This window comes from Pongo pygmaeus, chromosome 9, assembly GCF_028885625.2.
Source record: "Pongo pygmaeus isolate AG05252 chromosome 9, NHGRI_mPonPyg2-v2.0_pri, whole genome shotgun sequence".
In the NCBI taxonomy this organism is placed as follows: Eukaryota; Metazoa; Chordata; class Mammalia; order Primates; family Hominidae; genus Pongo; species Pongo pygmaeus.
Window position 1 is genome coordinate 3401557 of NC_072382.2, and position 17229 is coordinate 3418785.

The 17229-nt window shown below is 44.9% G+C and overlaps 1 pseudogene; it reads left to right on the forward strand.

Moving 5' to 3' along the window:
- Positions 1-114: 114 nt before the first annotated feature.
- On the forward strand, positions 115-1056 carry LOC129007624 (uncharacterized; annotated as a pseudogene).
- Positions 1057-17229: the final 16173 nt, after the last annotated feature.

The following is a 17229-nucleotide window of genomic DNA, read 5'->3' on the forward strand; positions in this document are numbered from 1 at the left end:
GGGAGGGGAGGGATGTGCGGCTCCTGGGGCGGGGCCTCAGCTCAGATCTGCAGTCTGTGGCTCAGATATTAGGCACTAATCACTTTCAAGGCATCCTGGATCTGCTGGAGCCACATGGGGTCTGCAGTCAGGCCTCAGATCCTGCAATGGCAGCACATGGGGACTCAGCAGCTAGTCTGGGAGCAGCAGGAGGGCTTGCAGCAGCTGGACTGGCAGCATCTGGGGACACAGCAGCTGGACTGGCAGCAGATGGACTGGGAGCAACAGGGTTTGCAGCAGCTGGACTGGCAGCATATGGGGATGCAGCAGCTGGACTGGCAGCATCTGGGGACACAGCAGCTGGACTGGGAGTAGCAAGGTTTGCAGCAGCTGGACTGGGAGCAGGATGACCCACAGCCTGACGAACAACAGCAGGGTTTGCAGCAGCTGGACTGGGAGCAGCAGGGCTTGCAGCAGCTGGACTGGCAGCAGGATGACCCACAGCCTGAGAAGGAGCAGCAGGGCTTATAGCAACTGTACTGGGAGCAGCCACAAGAACCACAGCCCCCCTTGGAGCCCCCACAGGAGCCACAGCCCCCCTTGGAGCCCCCACAAGAGCCACAGCCCCCTTTGGAACCTCCATGGGAGCCACAGCCACAGCCCCCCTTGGAGCCCCCACAAGAGCCACAGCCCCCTTTCGAGCTCCCACAAGAGCCACAGCCCCGCTTGGAGCCCCCACAGGAGCCACAGCTGATGCAGGAACAGGCTGGCACACAGCAGCACACGGGCTTGCAGCAGCAGACAGGCACACAGCAGCTGGAGCCACAGCCCCCACAGCCGGAGTCACAGCCTCCAGAGCAGCCACAGCAGCCCATGGTTCTGGTGGATTGAGGGTGGAGCAGGTAGAGGAGCAGGTGAGAGGGAGGTGCAGGTGTGGAGCTCCCTGAGCCTGGGCCCTTTATGTACCTGTCCAGATTTCAGGCAGGACGCAGGGTCCCTTTCTTGTGACTGTTTACATTATTTTTCCAGAGCTCTGTTTTTTCCTTTTTGCTAGCGACTTCCTCCTGGCTCAGTTGAGCATCTACTTTCTTTGTTTGCTAAATTTGTCTTTTTCCCCGTTTGTTTTGGCTACTGCAATTAAAACCTCAGCTCCAGGCTGTCTGGTGCTTCCCACAAAGCTCCAGGGTGCTGGTCACCTGCTCTCTGCTGGCCACATGTGACCAATGGGCAGCAGCCTCTGCCCAAGTGCTCTCATCTTTCCTGTGTTGACTCCCCCAGTAATATTAATTCTACATTTTTAGATTTCAAAAGTTATCCATGGTCTTCATATTTTACTCATGCCAGTCTCAGCTTTCCAGGTGTATTAGACCATTCTTTGCATTGCTCTAAAGAAATACTTGAGGCTGGGTAATTTATAAAGGAAAGAGGTTAGAATGGCTCATGGTTCTGCAGGCTGCACAAGCATGGCACCCGCCTCTGCTCAGCTTCTGGAGAGGCCCTCAGGGAGCTTTTCCTCATGGTGGAAGGTGAAGCAGGAGCAGGCACGCTACATGGTGAGAATGGGAGCAAGGGGTGAGGAGGGGCCACACACTTGTGAACAACCAGATCTGAGTGAACACACTCATCACCAAGGGGATGGCGCTAAACCAGTCATGAGGGATCCACCCCCATGACCCAAACACCTCCCCACAGGCCCCTCCTTCAACACTGGGGATTACATTTCGCCAAGAGATTTGGAGGGGACATCCCAACTATATCATTATCCCCCTGAACCCTCAAATCTCATGTTTTTACATCACAAAATAGGATCATCTCTTCCCAACAGTCCTCTCAATGTCTTGACTCACTCCAACATCAAGTCCGAAGTCCCAAGTCCAAGTTCCTTCCACCAATGAACCTGTGAAAATCAAAACACATTATTTACTTTGAGGATACAATGAGGGTGGAGGCATTGGGTAAACATTCCCATTCCAAAAGGGAGAAATCAGCAAAAAGGAAGGGGCTACAGACCTGCATGTCTGAAACCCAGCAGGGCAGCCATTAAATCTTAAAGCTCCAAAATAATGTCCTTGGACTCCCAGTCCCACATCCAGGGTACACTGGGGTGAGGGGTGGGCTCCTAAGGCCTTGGGGAACTCCACCCTCATGACTTTACATGGTTCACCCCCTGCAGCTGCCCTCATGTGTTGGAGTTGGGTGGCTGCAGCTTCTCCATGCTCAAGATGCAAGCTGCCAGTGGCTCTACCATTCTGGGTACTGGAAGATGGTGTCCTCCTTCCTACTGCTCAATTAAGCAGTGCCCCTGTGGGGATCATTTACACAAGTAAATGATCCTTCCCCACCCCTCACCCCTGTGGTGATATCTGTGACCTTGTTCTTCACAGGGCACCCCACTGGGGTCTGTCCCATGCACCCGCTTCCAGCCACCCTCCTCTTTCCAGCTCACTTTCTCCAGTGCTTTCATTCCACCGGAACTCTCGGTCCATTGATACAACCACGGCTTCACTGATCCCCAACCTCTCTGATACCTCTTCTTGTTTTGTTAACAGCTTTATTGACATATCATTCATATACCACACACTTCACCCATTTAAGTTACACAATTCAATGCTTTTAGTATATTCACAGAGCTTTGTACCCATTGCCATAATCAGTTATAGAACATTTCATAACTTTACACTGTTTAGTACCCCCCACTCACTACCCCACAGGACAGTTCTCCAGGCTGCTTCAGACCAGTGCAATTCTCCCCATGTCTCATTTGTGGTTCTCAGGCATGAATGCAGAGGGAGCTGAACTGACATTTCTGAAAGAATATGTACAAATGACCAACGAGAGCTTGAAGAAATGCTCAGCATCATTCATCATCAGGGACACGCAAGTCAAAACCACAGTGAGGTGTCCTCTCATCCCACAGAATGGCCATTATCAAAAAGGCAAAAATAAATCCTGCAGAGGAAGTGAAGAAAGGGAACTCGTATGCTGTTAGTGGAAAGTTGTACAACCACTAAGGAAAACGGCATGGAGGTTCCTCAAAAAGCTAAAAATAGAGCTAACCCAGCAATCCCACTATGGGGTGTGTATCCAAAGGAAAAGAAATCAGTGTGTTGAAGAGATATCTGCACCCCATGTTTATCGCAGCACTGTTCACAATAGCCACGATATGAAAGCACCTAAGTGCTTGTCAACAGATGAATGGAAAACATGGAGAAGTAATGAAAAAGAAAAGGTGGTGTATACACACAATGGAATTCTATTTAACCCTAGAGCAGAACAAAATTCTGCCCTATGTGACAGTACAGGTGAGCTTGAAGGGCATTATGTTAAATGCAATAAGCCAGGCACAGAAAGATGAACCGCATGATCTCACTCACAGGTGCAAGCTAAAGAAGTTCATCTCAGGAGCAGAGGGTAGAACGGTGGTTACCAGAGGCTGGGAATGGGCGGGGAGGAGGGAAAGGGGAGACGCTGGTTCACAGACACAAAACTACAGCCACACAGCGGGAATAAGCCCTAGTGTTCTGTAGCACTTCATGATAACTGGGGTTAACGATAATTTATTGCACGTTTGCAGATAGCTAGAGGAGAAGATTTTGAGTGTTCCCAACACAAAGAAATGGTAAATGTTTGAGGAGATGATATACTATTCACCCTGAATGATCTCTACACATTGTATACATGTATCAAAATATCTCACTGGACCCCATAAACATGTACAATGATCATGCTTCAATTAAAATATTAATAAAAGAAGAAAAAGAATATAGAATACGCTGGGAATGCAACATCCTGAGATAGGGAGGGACTGGCCAGAAGAGCCTGGGCTTTGTCCTGGTTCCTCGAAACAGGACGTTCTTTGGTGCTTTAGTGCAATGAATCCTGCAGCCCTGGGACATAAGACCCAGGGCAGGTGGCTTTCTGGGATCCCTCAGCTGTGGTGTGAGTGGGGCACACATGGATGAGACTCAGCTCACCTGGGAAGTTTTGCTGAGGCTAGAGGGCTCCCAATGAATCCAAGGCTCCTGTTCTCCCTTGCTGCCTGTCTGTAACTAGTATACCCACTTCCTGAGACATATGTGAGTGTCTCACCTGAGTCTGATAAATGGGTAACATTAGTAGTAGCCAGAGGCTACTACTAATTTACTTTTTGTCTCTCTATTTTTCTATTCTTAAAATTTCATACCTGTGAAATTATATGATATGTGGTCTTCTATAATTTCCTTCTTTCACTAGTGTAATGTTTTGAGGTTCATCCATGTTGCAGCCTGAAACAGTACTTCATTACGTTCTATGATAAATTATTTATACTAATCTTCCTTCGTATGAATACACCATTCATTCCTCAGTTGGCAGACATTGGACTGTTTCCACCTTTTGGCTGTTGTGAGTAATGCTGCTGTGAACATGGGTGTGCCAGTTTTTGCATGGAATGTGTTTTCATTTCCCTTGGGAACATCCCTAGGAGCAGAATTGCTGGGCCCTATGGTAACTCTCTGTTTAACTTTTTGAGGAACTGCAGACTGTTTTCCACAGTGGCTGAGCAATTTACATTCCCACAGCAATGCATGGAGGTTCCAATGTTTCTGCATCCTTGTCAACGTTTGTTATTTTATTTTATTTTTATTTGCTTATTTATTTTTTAGAGACAAGGTTTTACTGTGTTGCCCAAACTGAAGTGCAGTGTCATGATCATAGCTCACTGCAGCCTCAACCTCCTGGACTCAAGCAATCCTTGTCTCAAACTCCCCAGTAGCTGGGACTATAGTTGTGCCTCATCACACCCAGCTAAATTTTTAATTTTTTATAGAGACAAGGTCTCGCCATGATACCCATACTAGACTCAAACTCCTGGCCCCAAGGGATCCTCCCTTCCAGCCTCCTGAGTCACTGGGATTACAGGTACAAGCACACCCTGTCCCAATACTTGTTATTGTCTGACCTTTTACATTATATTCATCCTAGTGTTTGTGAAATGGTATCTCATTGTGATTTCAATTTGCATCTCCCTGTTGAATCATGATGCTCAGAGTCTTTCATATGCTTGTTGTCATTTGGGTATCTTTTTCAGAAAATGTCTAATTAAGATTCTTTGCCCACTTTTTAATTGGGTTGTCTTTTTATTACTGAGTTCCACATCCAGAAGAATAAAACTGGGCCGCTAACCAGATCACCATATACAAACATTAATTCAAGATGGATTAAAGATCGAAATGTAAGACCTCAAACTATAAAAATCCTAGAAGAAAACCTAGGAAATCACCTTCTTGATATCAGCCTTGGTAAAAAAGAATTACGGCTAAGTCCTCACAAGCAATTGCTACAAAAACAAAAATTGACAAGCAGGACCTAATTAAACCGAAGAGTTTCTGCACAGCAAGAGAAACTATCTGGGAGTCAACCCTCAACCTACAAAATGGGTGAAAATATTCACACACTGGGCATCTGACAAAAGTCTAATATCTGCAATCTACAAGGAACTTAAATCAACAAGCCAAAAACAAATAACTTCATTAAGAAGTGAGTAAAGGATATGAACAGACACTTCTCAAAAGAAGACATGCACATGGCCAACAACTATATGAAAAAATGCTCCACATCACTAACTATTAGGGGAATGTAAATCAAAACCACCATGAGATACCATCTCATATCAGTCAGAAAGGCTTTTGATAAAAACTAAAAAATGAAAGAAAACAAAACAAAACAAACCTAAAAACAGATGCTGGCAAAGCTTGAGAGAAAAGGGAACACTTGTACACTGTTGGTAGGAATGTAAATGATTTCAGCCACCATGGAGAGCAGTTTGGAGATTTCTTAAAGAGCTAAGAATTGAACTACTATTTGACCCAGCAATCTCACTATTGGGTATATACCCAAAGGAAAATAAATCATTCTACCAAAAAGACACATACATCCATATGTTCATTGCAGTGCTATTCACAGAAGCACAGACATGGAATCAACCCATGTGCCCATCAATGGTGGATTGGATAAAGAAAATGTGGTACATACACACCATGGAATACTACTGAGCCATAAAAAAGAATGAAGTAATATCTTTTGCAGCAATATGCAGCTGGAGGCCATGATCCTAAGAGAACTAATGCAGAAGCAGAAAACCAAATCCCACATATTCTCACTTATAGGTGAGAACTAAACATTGAGTACACATGGACATAAAGATGAAAACCATAGACACTGGGGAACAAGAGGAGGGAGGAAAGGAGGGAGGGGGCAAGGGCTGAAAAACTATTGGGTACTACAGTCACTATTTTGGTGATGGATTCATTCATACTCCAAACCTTAGCATCCCACAATATACCCATGTGACAAATCTGCACATGTACCGCTTGATTCTAAAATAAAAGTTGAAGAAAAAGTTCTTTATATACTCTAGATACTAGACACTTATCAGATATCTGATTTGTAAATCTTTTCTTCCTTTATGTAGATTGTTCTTTCACTTTGTTGATAGTATCCTTTGATGCAAAAACATTTAACTTTTGATGACATCCAATGTATTTGTATTTTTCTTTTGTTGCTGGCGCTTTTGGTGTCCTATCTATGAATCCATGCCCAATCCAGGTCATGTTTTCTTTAAATAGTTTTATAGATTTGACTCTTACATGTAGGCCTTTGAACCGATTTTGAATTAATTATTGTATGTGGTGTGAGGTAGGGGTTCAGCTCATTCCTGTGCATGTGGATGTCTAGTTTCCCAGCACCATTTGTTGAAGTACTGCTCTTCCTCCATTGAATAATCTGGCACCCTGTCAAAAATCAGTTGGTCATCTACATGAGGGTTTATTTCTGGCTCTCAATTCTATTCCACTGGTTTAATATATCTATTCTAACGCCAGTACTAAACTGCCTTGATGATTGCAGCTTTGTAGTAAGTTTTCAAATTGGCAAGTGTGAGCCCTCCAACATTGTTCTTCTGTGTTTTTTTTTTTTTTCTTTTTTTTGACGAAGTCTCACTCTGTAGCCCAGGCTGGAGTGCAGTGGCACAACCTTGGCTCACTGCAAGCTCCACCTCCTGGGTTCACACCGTTCTCCTGCCTCAGCCTCCTGAGTAGCTGGGACTACAGGTACCTGCCAATACGCCTGGCTAATTGTGTTATTTTTAGTAGCGACAGGGTTTCACTGTATTAGCCAGGATGGTTTCCATCTCCTGACCTCATGATCCGCCTGCCTTGGCCTCCCAAAGTTCTGGGATTACAGGCATGAGCCACCACGCCTGGCCTGTTCTTCTTTTTAACATTGTTTTAGCTATTCAGGGTCCCTTGAGATTCCACACGAACTTTAGAATCAGCCTGTGAATATCTGCAAAGAAGCCAGCTGCTTTCCTGATAGAGATTATAGACTCTGTAGATCAATTTTGGGGATATTACCATCGGAAAAATGTTAAGTCTTCTGATACATGAACATCAGTCTGCTTGGGCTGCCATAACAAAATACCACAGATTTGGTGGCTCAAACAACAGGCATTTATTTTCTCACAGTGAATTCTGGAGATCAGAAGTCCAAGATCAGGTGCCAGCAAATTTAGTTTCTGGTGAGGGCTCTCTCCTTGGGTTGCAGATGGCTGCTTTCCCACTCTTTGCTCGCATGGCCTTTCCTTTGTGTGTGGAGAGAGAAAGAGATGGAGGGAGGAAGAGAGAGAGAGAGAGAAAGAGAGAAAGAGAGAGAGAGACAGAGGCACATGCTCCCTGGTGTCTCTTCTTATGAAGATGCAAATCCTATGGAAGCCCTTATGACCTTATGTAACCTTAATTTCTTCCTTAGAGAACTCGTCTTCATATACAACCACAATGGGAGTGATGGATTCAACATATGAATTTGAAAGAACATAAATATTCAGTCCACAACAAATCTGGGATGTTTTAGATCTTCTTTAGTTTCTTTCAACAGTGTTTTGTCACTTTCAGAGTTGCAAGTGAGTAGAAATACAATTGATTTTTATATATTGGTCCTGTATTCTGAAAACTTGCTGGATTCATTTGTTAGTTCTATAATCTATAAAACATTGGCCGAGCATGATGGCTCATGCCTATAATCCCAGTGCTTTGGGAGTTCAAACCAGGCAGACCACATGAGGCCAGGAGTTTGAGACCAGCTGGGCCAACATGGTGAAACCTCATCTCTACTAAGAATACGAAAACTAGCTGGGCATGGTGGTGGGGCATGCCTGTAATTACAGCTACTTGGGAGGCTGAGACTGGAGAATTGCTTGAACCCAGGAGGCAGATGTTGCAGTGAGCTGACATTGTGCCACTGCACTCCAGCAACAGAGTGAGAACCTGTCTCAAAATAAAAAATCTATAAAACATTAGTAGCTCTGACAAATTGACAAGTAGAAGACAAAAAACCAAGCTGTTAAGAAGGTGATTCTCTGATAAACAAATGGAAATGTGCAATTAAAAATGTAAAAAGTAAATCAGACTCACTGGTAGTCAGATACATGGGATATTTTCTGTGGAGTCCTAATTATGGAAAAGGAGCCAGGGTGGTGGGACCAAGGGAAAGCAAAAAGAGAAGGCAGATAAGCTACAAGTCTGCCTTTCTCCATGGTGCAGGACTTAGCCCTTCTGCGCAAATAACTCACATAACTCACAATCTTCCTGCACTCAACTTATGACCTCAGTTGATAGAAAAATGCAAATTAGCTCACTGAAACCTTGGCATTATCAGCACTGCACGTAACCCTCTCCAGCACAAGCACCATCCTATAAAATCCCCAGCAAGCCTTTGTCTTCTGGCAGCCAGCTCCTCCCTTGCTGACCTGCCCTTTCCATTCTTGCAACATGTTTTCCTACATTCTCAAATAAATCTGCCTTTCCTTACCTACAACTGTCTTGGTAAATTCCTTTACTGCCCACGCCAGTGGCCCCAGTTAGTGGCTACCTGCAACATTTTATATCTACTAGACTGGCAAACATTAACAAGAATAATAACACCTATTGCTAGTGAAATTGCAGGGAAAAGGTACTCTTATACATTGTTCTGGGGATATAATTTATTATAGTATTTTTTGAAAACAATATCTAATAAAATTAGGTAATATCAATACTATTAGTCTTGAAATTACTGAAAACAAGATTAAATGTAAACATATTCATGTATACACATATGTGTATGATACATTGTTTGCAGTGTCAGAAAAAGAATCCTAGCAAATTGAAAATGAATACTAAAAGTAATACCCAGTACAATATTAGATTGCAGATGTACCAGTGGACTTGGAGAAATTTCCTCAAGGCTCTGGCTAATGTGAAATGTAGATGCAGGGAAATGAGCACAGTAGGATCTTATTTTAGTAGCAAACAATAAAAGTATCTTTTACACATATGTTGAGTGTGTGCCTGGGGTACATAGGACAGTGGCTGGGTGGAGTGGGGAAGGTGTGTAGGAATCAACAAAAAGAAAATGACAATGAAAAGTGAGTCCAGTATGTGTGATCCGACTTACAGAAAAATTTCATATATATGAATATGCATGTGCATAAAGAAACATAGACTTATACCCAGATCTACTTCCTAGGAGAGGCAACCATGATGCAGGTTTTAGTGAAAAAAAATAAGTTGCAAAGAAATATGGATAATAAAATTCTAATTGGTAACAATACCCAATCATGTATGTGCATCTATTCTTTTGTACATTGTATGTGCAAGGAGGAGGGTTGGGTGGGGGTGCCTGTGGGGCCTGCCACTGAGGGTTGTTTTTATTATTTTTTATTGTGTGTAATGTAAGACATAAAATTCAATGATCTCACATACGTCTACGTTGTGAAATAATCACCACAGTCAAGATAATTAAGATATCCACCACTTCGCATGGCTCTCTCTCTCTCTCTCTCTTTTCTTGGTGGTGAGAACATTTAGTATCTACCCTCTCAGTACATTTTAAGTACATAATAAACACCATGTTGTTAGCTGTGGTCACGTTGCTATGCATTGGGTCTCCAAGCCTTATTCATCTTGCAGAACTGAAGCTTTGGACCCCTGGGCCAGCACCTCCTCATTTCCCCTTTCCCTGCCTCTGGTTCCCATGCTTGCACTCTGTGCTTCTGTGAGTTTCACTCCTGTAGACTCCATGTGTGAGGAAGAGCGTGTGGTGTCTGTCTTTCTGTGTCTGCCTCTTTTCACCCGTGTAATGTCCTCCAGATTCGTCCATGTTGTTGTGAGTAACCAGATCTCCTTCTTTTGAAAGCTGAAGAATGTTCCATATAGACATATATAGATGTATGTATATATTCCACATTTTGAAAAAGTCAAATACATAGAAACACAGAATAGAACAGTGGTTACTAGGGTCTGGAGGAAGAAGGAAACGGGGAGGAGGAGGTCAAGGGCTTGCAGTTGTGTGGGAGAGGGAGCCGAGCAGTCCAGTGCACAGTGCAAGAACTACAGGTGACAGGTGCTGTATGCTGCAAGTGTGCTGAGAGAAGACTCCAGGTGCTCTTACCACACACACATACACACACACATCATACACACACTCACACTCATATGCACACATAAATACACACACTCAGTCTCACACACATGCAATTAAAACACACCTTACACACACTCATACACACATAACCATACAAACACACACACTCATACATGTGCATACACACTTATACACACACTTATACAAACACACTCATGCACACACACTCATACACACACATACAAAAGGGAACCATGGAAAGTTCTGGAGATATTAATTGTAGCCATCATTTCAGTAGTGTACATGTTTACCACAACACCATGGTGTCCACCATGAATATATACAATAAAAATAAATGTAAAAAATATGTGTCTTGGGAGAATCTTTCATAATAACACCTGAGAGGCGTCACCTTTCTTGACTTTTTCTGACCGTGAAATGCATCTGCCAACGTTGGCAGACGTAGGGACCTGACCTCCTGGGCCCTCACATGCCCAGTTATCTTTGGCCCTCTGGACTGGAGCAGTTTGTAGACCCTGGAAGCTGAGCCCCAGCACTGACTGCTCGACCTCAGGCCTCTGCCCCATCGGTGGTCAGGTGGCGGCCACGAGGGCGTGGGAGCTCGGCCATCCCTGCCTCCTGGAGCGGACGAGGTTGGCGGCTGGTCAGCCTGCTCCTGCCCCACCCTTGCCTCATGGACCCTGGTAGCATCACTAGCTTGGCCTTGCTGGGCACGCACAGGCACAGCATCCACTCTGTCCCAGGTGGCTTGCCCTGCTTTTGGCCAAGTTCTCGGTCTGGCCACTGCCACAGAAGGCTCAGTCCCCTGCGTGATCATCCTGGCTGCTGCTGGGTGCCCCTCCCTTTACAGAGTTTGGGTGACCACCAGGCCAGGACCCTCTGGAACTGGGACTTGTGCCCTGTCTGGGGTCCCTGTCCCACAGGTTGGGCCAGAGGCCACATGGTATGCTGCTGGCTAGCCATGGCTGCGGGAACGTGACACTCATCCTTCCCTCTGGCAGCCTCCAAGTGACCAGTTTCCCCGTGGATATTAATTTCCTGAGGCCAGGAGGGGCATCTGGGGGCTGCAGGGCAGCCTGCCGGCTGCCATCCTGGCCCCTTCCACACCGCGCTGGCCACTGCCTGTCATGGGGGTCCGGATGCAGGCAATCCCGTGCAGGAGATGTCTCTGGACCTGCCTCTGCTCTTGCTCATCACAAGACCAGGCCAAGCCTGGTGTCAGGGCCCTGGTGGGGTTGCAGGGCCAGGCCTGTCCCATGGGCCTGGGGTGTCCAGGGTACACGTAGAGGAAACAGAGGCCCTGCATCCCAGCTCCTCAATGTACTGTGGAAATCATGGGCCGTCAACATCTAGGTGCGTGGGAGGCATCCACAGGGAGTTCCAATGAAGGAACCACTGGACAACTCCTGGTTTCTCCTGAGTTGGGGACAGGCCAGCCACACCCTGAGCCCCTGGGGACCCCCAGAGAGTGGCCCACTGCCTTGGGCTCTGAAAAAGCGCTCCCATTGTAGAGCACAGGGGATGTTGTGGCCCACTCCTCTCAGTTTTGCTGTGAACCTAAAACTGCTCTGAAAAAAAAGTCCATTAAAGGAACTAGCATGGGCTGATGGGGAGGGGCTCATTCACCCCTCAGTTGGACACTGTGTGGCTACGAATCCACCCTCAGACAACAGAGTGGGTTTTGGCAGCAACACCACACCCTAGCCTCATCCTGAGGTCAAATTTAACTCAAATAAACCAGGCCCTTTTTCTATTGTTCTTAGCCACTGTTAAAACAGGTCATTCGTTCTGTGTTTTTGCAATTGGCTTTTAAACAGAAGAGCTGGGTTTGGTGTATATTTCCTTGTCAAGTGTTTTTTCTGCAATTCTGTAAAAAAACAGACAAACAAACAAATTTTCATGAGGACATGGAATATAAGAACTTGATGCTTTAGAGTAAAGGGATTATGGGCAAGTTTCCCTTATTTTCAGAATTATTTTGTTTATGGCTGTCACGATGTTATTGTGCAAGAAATAAAAACTGGTAGAGTGAAAAATTTTTTGAAAAACCATAACTACAATCAGAGCACCCTGGGTTATTGGCATCTTTTATTGTGAGCAGCCCCGGCTGGGGATCACACCCACGCCTGACTGTGGGGGCTGCAAAGCTGGAACGGCAATTAAAATGCACAGCCTTGCAATCAGGTGCTAATTATAAGGTAGGGACACAACTGGCGAGGAGCAGGCATTTGCTGAAACTCTTGGGATGAAATCATCTGGGTGGTCACAGGTGAGCCAAACACTTGGAATCCTCAAATTTCCCTGAACTCTAAGCAGCCTGTCCTGGCCCATCCTAGTCACCCCCTCACACCCACCCACCCCCAGCTAAGGTAGTCCCAACTCCATTAGAAAGACCCCCTTTCAGGGACTTCATCTGAAGCAGTCACCACTCAAGGACCCACCATCATCCCCAGTTCCACAAGAGAGGTGGCTCCCAGAACAGCATAAGCAGAAACAGGCGAGCTTGTCCGGGAGGAGACAGACTACACGCCAGCACAGGCACAGGGTGCCGCCCGTCTCATTGTCCAGAGTGTGGGAAGTTGAAACGGGGAAGGATAAGAAATGACAGAAAGTCAAGCTAAGTGTATCTATCCAAGTGCACGTACCAGGGTTAGGGTTTTAGCCCAACGCAGGCTTTGTGTAAAGTAATATTCCTGGGGCATTAGCCATTTTGGGGCTGGTTCAGTGGGATACATTTATGAATTCAGAGTCCTTTCCAACTATATTCCAATAATTTCTTATCCTTTAGAGGATGAATAACTTCCAGGACTACTCCTATCATCCACTGTGACAATTTGCCCCAGTATGGTGACACAAAGGTGAATGGCCGGAGATTGTAGATTGTGTCGTGATACCACGCATCCTTCAGTGGCTGCCTGTGGGCAGCGGAGGAGAAACAAGTTTTGAAAGGTACAGAGGCAGCCGGGTGTGGTGGCTTACGCCTGTAATCCCAGAACTTTGGGAGGCCAAGGCGGGCGGATCACAAGGTCAGGAGATCGAGACCATACTGGCTAACACGGTGAAACCCCGTATCTACTAAAAATACAAAAAAAATTAGGCGGGCGTGGTGGGGGGCATCTGTAGTCCCAGCTACTAAGGAGGCTGAGGCCGGAGAATCGCTTCAACCCGGGAGGCGGAGTTTGCAGTGAGCTGAGATTTCGCCACTGCACTCCAGCCTGGGAGACAGAGTGAGACTCCATCTCAAAAAATAAAAAAGAAAAGTACGGAGGCAGAGCTAGTTTTCAGAAATGTCTTCCAAATACTATAGCTCATATAGGAAAGCAATTCGATGACATCTCCCCAAATTTGATAATCCTAAAAATTAACATAGTTATTGATAGTGATCTATGAAACTAAAAACAACCTTTCTAAACTATTGATAATACAAATTTTTAAGAGAGCAGTGCTAGAAGAAATAATGAATTCTCCCCACTGTGCCCCCAACCATTAGCATTCATAGGAACCTCTAGCTGATGCCAAGAAGGAAGGAAGAGCTTGGCTGCCCTAAAGCTTCTCTTGGCACCATCCATGGGAATGGCAGGAGGCAGGGAAGGGGCTGCAGACACACCCTGGGGGAGAAGCAGGGGCCGCTCCGCCAAGGCATGGGGAACACTCAAGGCCCTGGGGATTCCCACGTAGACTGAGGTGGGAAATGCAACCCTCTGCCTACAATGGGGGCTCGGGTGATTGTTGTGGGGCCAGTGAAGAGCCTGTGCCTTGGCAGGCAGAACACCATGATGACCTTGGGCAACAGAGAGGTCATGAGATGCCCGAATACACAAATTACATGGGAGCAACCAAAATGTTAGCACTCTAGAGATCGGGGTTATGAGTAATTTGTTGTCTTCTATAATTGTCTATCATTTTTAACATTAAAACACTAAAATTTAAAAATGAGATGGGGATAACATCCAGAATGTGAAAATGTCCACGTATGAATATACCACATTTTGTTTACCCACTCATCAGTTCATGCACATTTACATGGTTCCACTTGTTGGCAAATAAGAATAAGGCTGCTATGAATATCATCATACAAGTTTTTATGTGATATATATTTTCAGTTCCCTTCGGTAGTTACCTAAGAGTGGAATTGCTGAGTCATATGATAACTTTACATGGAACATTTGAGGAACTATTTTTCAAAGTAGTGGCATGATTTTTTATTTTCATCCAATGCACAAGGGCTCCCATTTCTCCACATTCTCATCAGTGCTTCTTATTGTCTTTTTGGTAATAGCCATCTCAGAGGATGTGAACTGCTATCTTATTGTGGTTTTGATTTGCATTTCCCTGATTTTCCCTGACTAACAATGTTGAGCTCCTTTTCATGTGCTTATTATCCATTTGCATATCTTCTTTGGAAAATGCCTATTTAAATCTTCTGCTGAGTCTTTAATTGGATTGCGTATTTGAGTAGTAAGAATTCTTTATACGTATAGATGCAAGTTCTTATCAAATATATGATTTCAAAGTAGTTTCTTCCACTCTGTTGGTGTCTCTTCATTTTCTTCATAGTGTCCTTAGAAGCACAGAAACTATTCGTTTTGATGGAGTTAGTTAATCTAGTTTTTCCCTGTGGTTTTGATGTCATTATCTAAGAACAATTTCATACTCCAAGGTCATGAAAACGTAACCTGTTTTGCTTCTAGTAATCCTCTAGTTTTGGCTTTTACAATTAGGTAATTGATCTATTTTTTCTATTTTTTTTTTTTGGTTTGTTTGGTATATGGTATGAGGTCAAGATTCAAATTCATTCTTTTGCATATGGACATCCACTTGTCTTAGCAGCATTGTTAGTTGAAAAGATTCCTCCTTTCCCATGGAATTGTATAGTACCCGTGAAAATCCATTAACCACAATTGTGAAGCTTTATTTCAAGAGCCTCAAACCTACTCCATTGATCCATCTTTCTATTCTTATGCAAGAACCATGCTGCCTTGATGACTGTAGCTTTGCAGCCCATTTAGAAATTGGAAAACGCGAGTCCTCAAATTTTGCTTTTCTTTTTCAAGATTGTTTTAGCTATTTAGGGTCCCTTGAATGTCCACATAAATTTTAGGATCAACTTGTCAATTTTTGAAAAAAGAAATCTGAGATGTTGATCGGAATTGCATTAAATTGGTAGAACAATTTTTTTTTTCAGAGTGTTTCAATCTTCACAATATTAGGTCTTCCAATACATGAACATGGGATTTTTCCCCCCATTACTTTGGTCCTCCTTAACTTCTTCCAATGGTGTTTTGTAGTGTTAAGTGTCCAAGTCTTGTACTTTTTTGGTTGCATTTGTTCCTAGGAATTTAATTGTTTCCTTACATCCTTTTTGCATTGCTTTTTGCTGTTGTAAAGAAACACAGCTGACTATTGTGTATAGTCCTTGTGTTCTGCACTCTGCTGAGCTCGGTTATTGGCCCTAATAGTTGTGTGTGTGTGTGTTTGTGTGTGTGTGTGTGTGTGTCCCTCAGCATCTTCTGTAAACAAGATGAGGTTTTCTGTGAATAGAGATAGTTTTGCTTCCTTTTTTCTTACCGGGATGGCTTTATTTTCTTTTCCTGTCATGTTACTCTGGCTATAGCATCAGTGAAATGTTGCATAGAAGTGGTGGGTGTGGACATTCTTTTTTTGTTCCTGATCCTAGGGGAAAACATCCAGGTTTTCACAGTTAAGTACCGTGTTCACTGTGGGTAGATGGCCTTTATCAGGCTGAGAAAAGTCCCTTCTGTTCCTCCCTGTGCCAAACCAAAGCTGGGAAGCCTGTGGACACTTGGATTCCTCCTCACTCTGAGCCCAGAGATGGAGGGTGCACTTCAGCCTGTGTTCAACCACACCGTCTTAGATCCCTGAAGCAGCACAGTTTCCAGTGTTGTCCTACAGAGCATCTCAGGGACACAGCTCATTCTAGTCTCGCTTCCCCCTCTCCTGGCTTGACCCACAAACTGGGGACTGGCTGGACCCAGAGAGCACCCATTACATCCCTTCCTAGGCACTGAGGGCAAAGTTCTCCTTCTCTCCCAAACATATCCTCCCATGGGGAAGAAGTAGGAGTCCAAATTCCAACCAAGACAGACTGAATCCCACTGAGATACAGCTGGGACTCCCTGTGTACTAATGAGAGATCCTCATTCATTCACTCATTCATTCCTTGTCTTCATTCATTCATACATACTGCCAGAGGTTCCTTCATTAATCAGTTCAACAACTGTTTCTGGAATCAGAGCTGGGCCTGGCACGCTGTTATAGCAGTGGGAGCAATAAGCTATCAGGGAGGAGGGGAAGGACATGTGGCCAGTTTGCCAATGAGACAGAGGCTGGAAGAAAAGAGTCAGTGAGAGCAAGGCTGAGGGGTGGAGAATTTATTTAGTGCTGCACCCAGATGCATTTTGGATTTCCATAGATACATGTGATCATTTGGGTTGCAGGACATCCATCTGTAAATGCTGTGGCGCTTTTGGCAGGCAAAGGCAAACCCTTCTGAAGGGTTTGCTATCTCCCATGGAATTATCAAGAAGGGGAATTCCAGGCTCTTGCTTGGCATGAGGGCAGCCCCCAGTGCAGTTTGGCTCAGACCTATGGGGGCATGTGGGAAAGAGAGGCAAAATTGCCTGGGTCTTGGGATATCCTTATAGGGAATGGGCAAGGAGTGGTTCATTCCATTTCCTCAGGGGCTGGAAAAAGAGGCCCTGAGCCAAGGGAGTCATTGTTCAGATCCAGAAGGGGATGTGCTTCAGGGGTAGTCACTTGTTGGAAAGCACA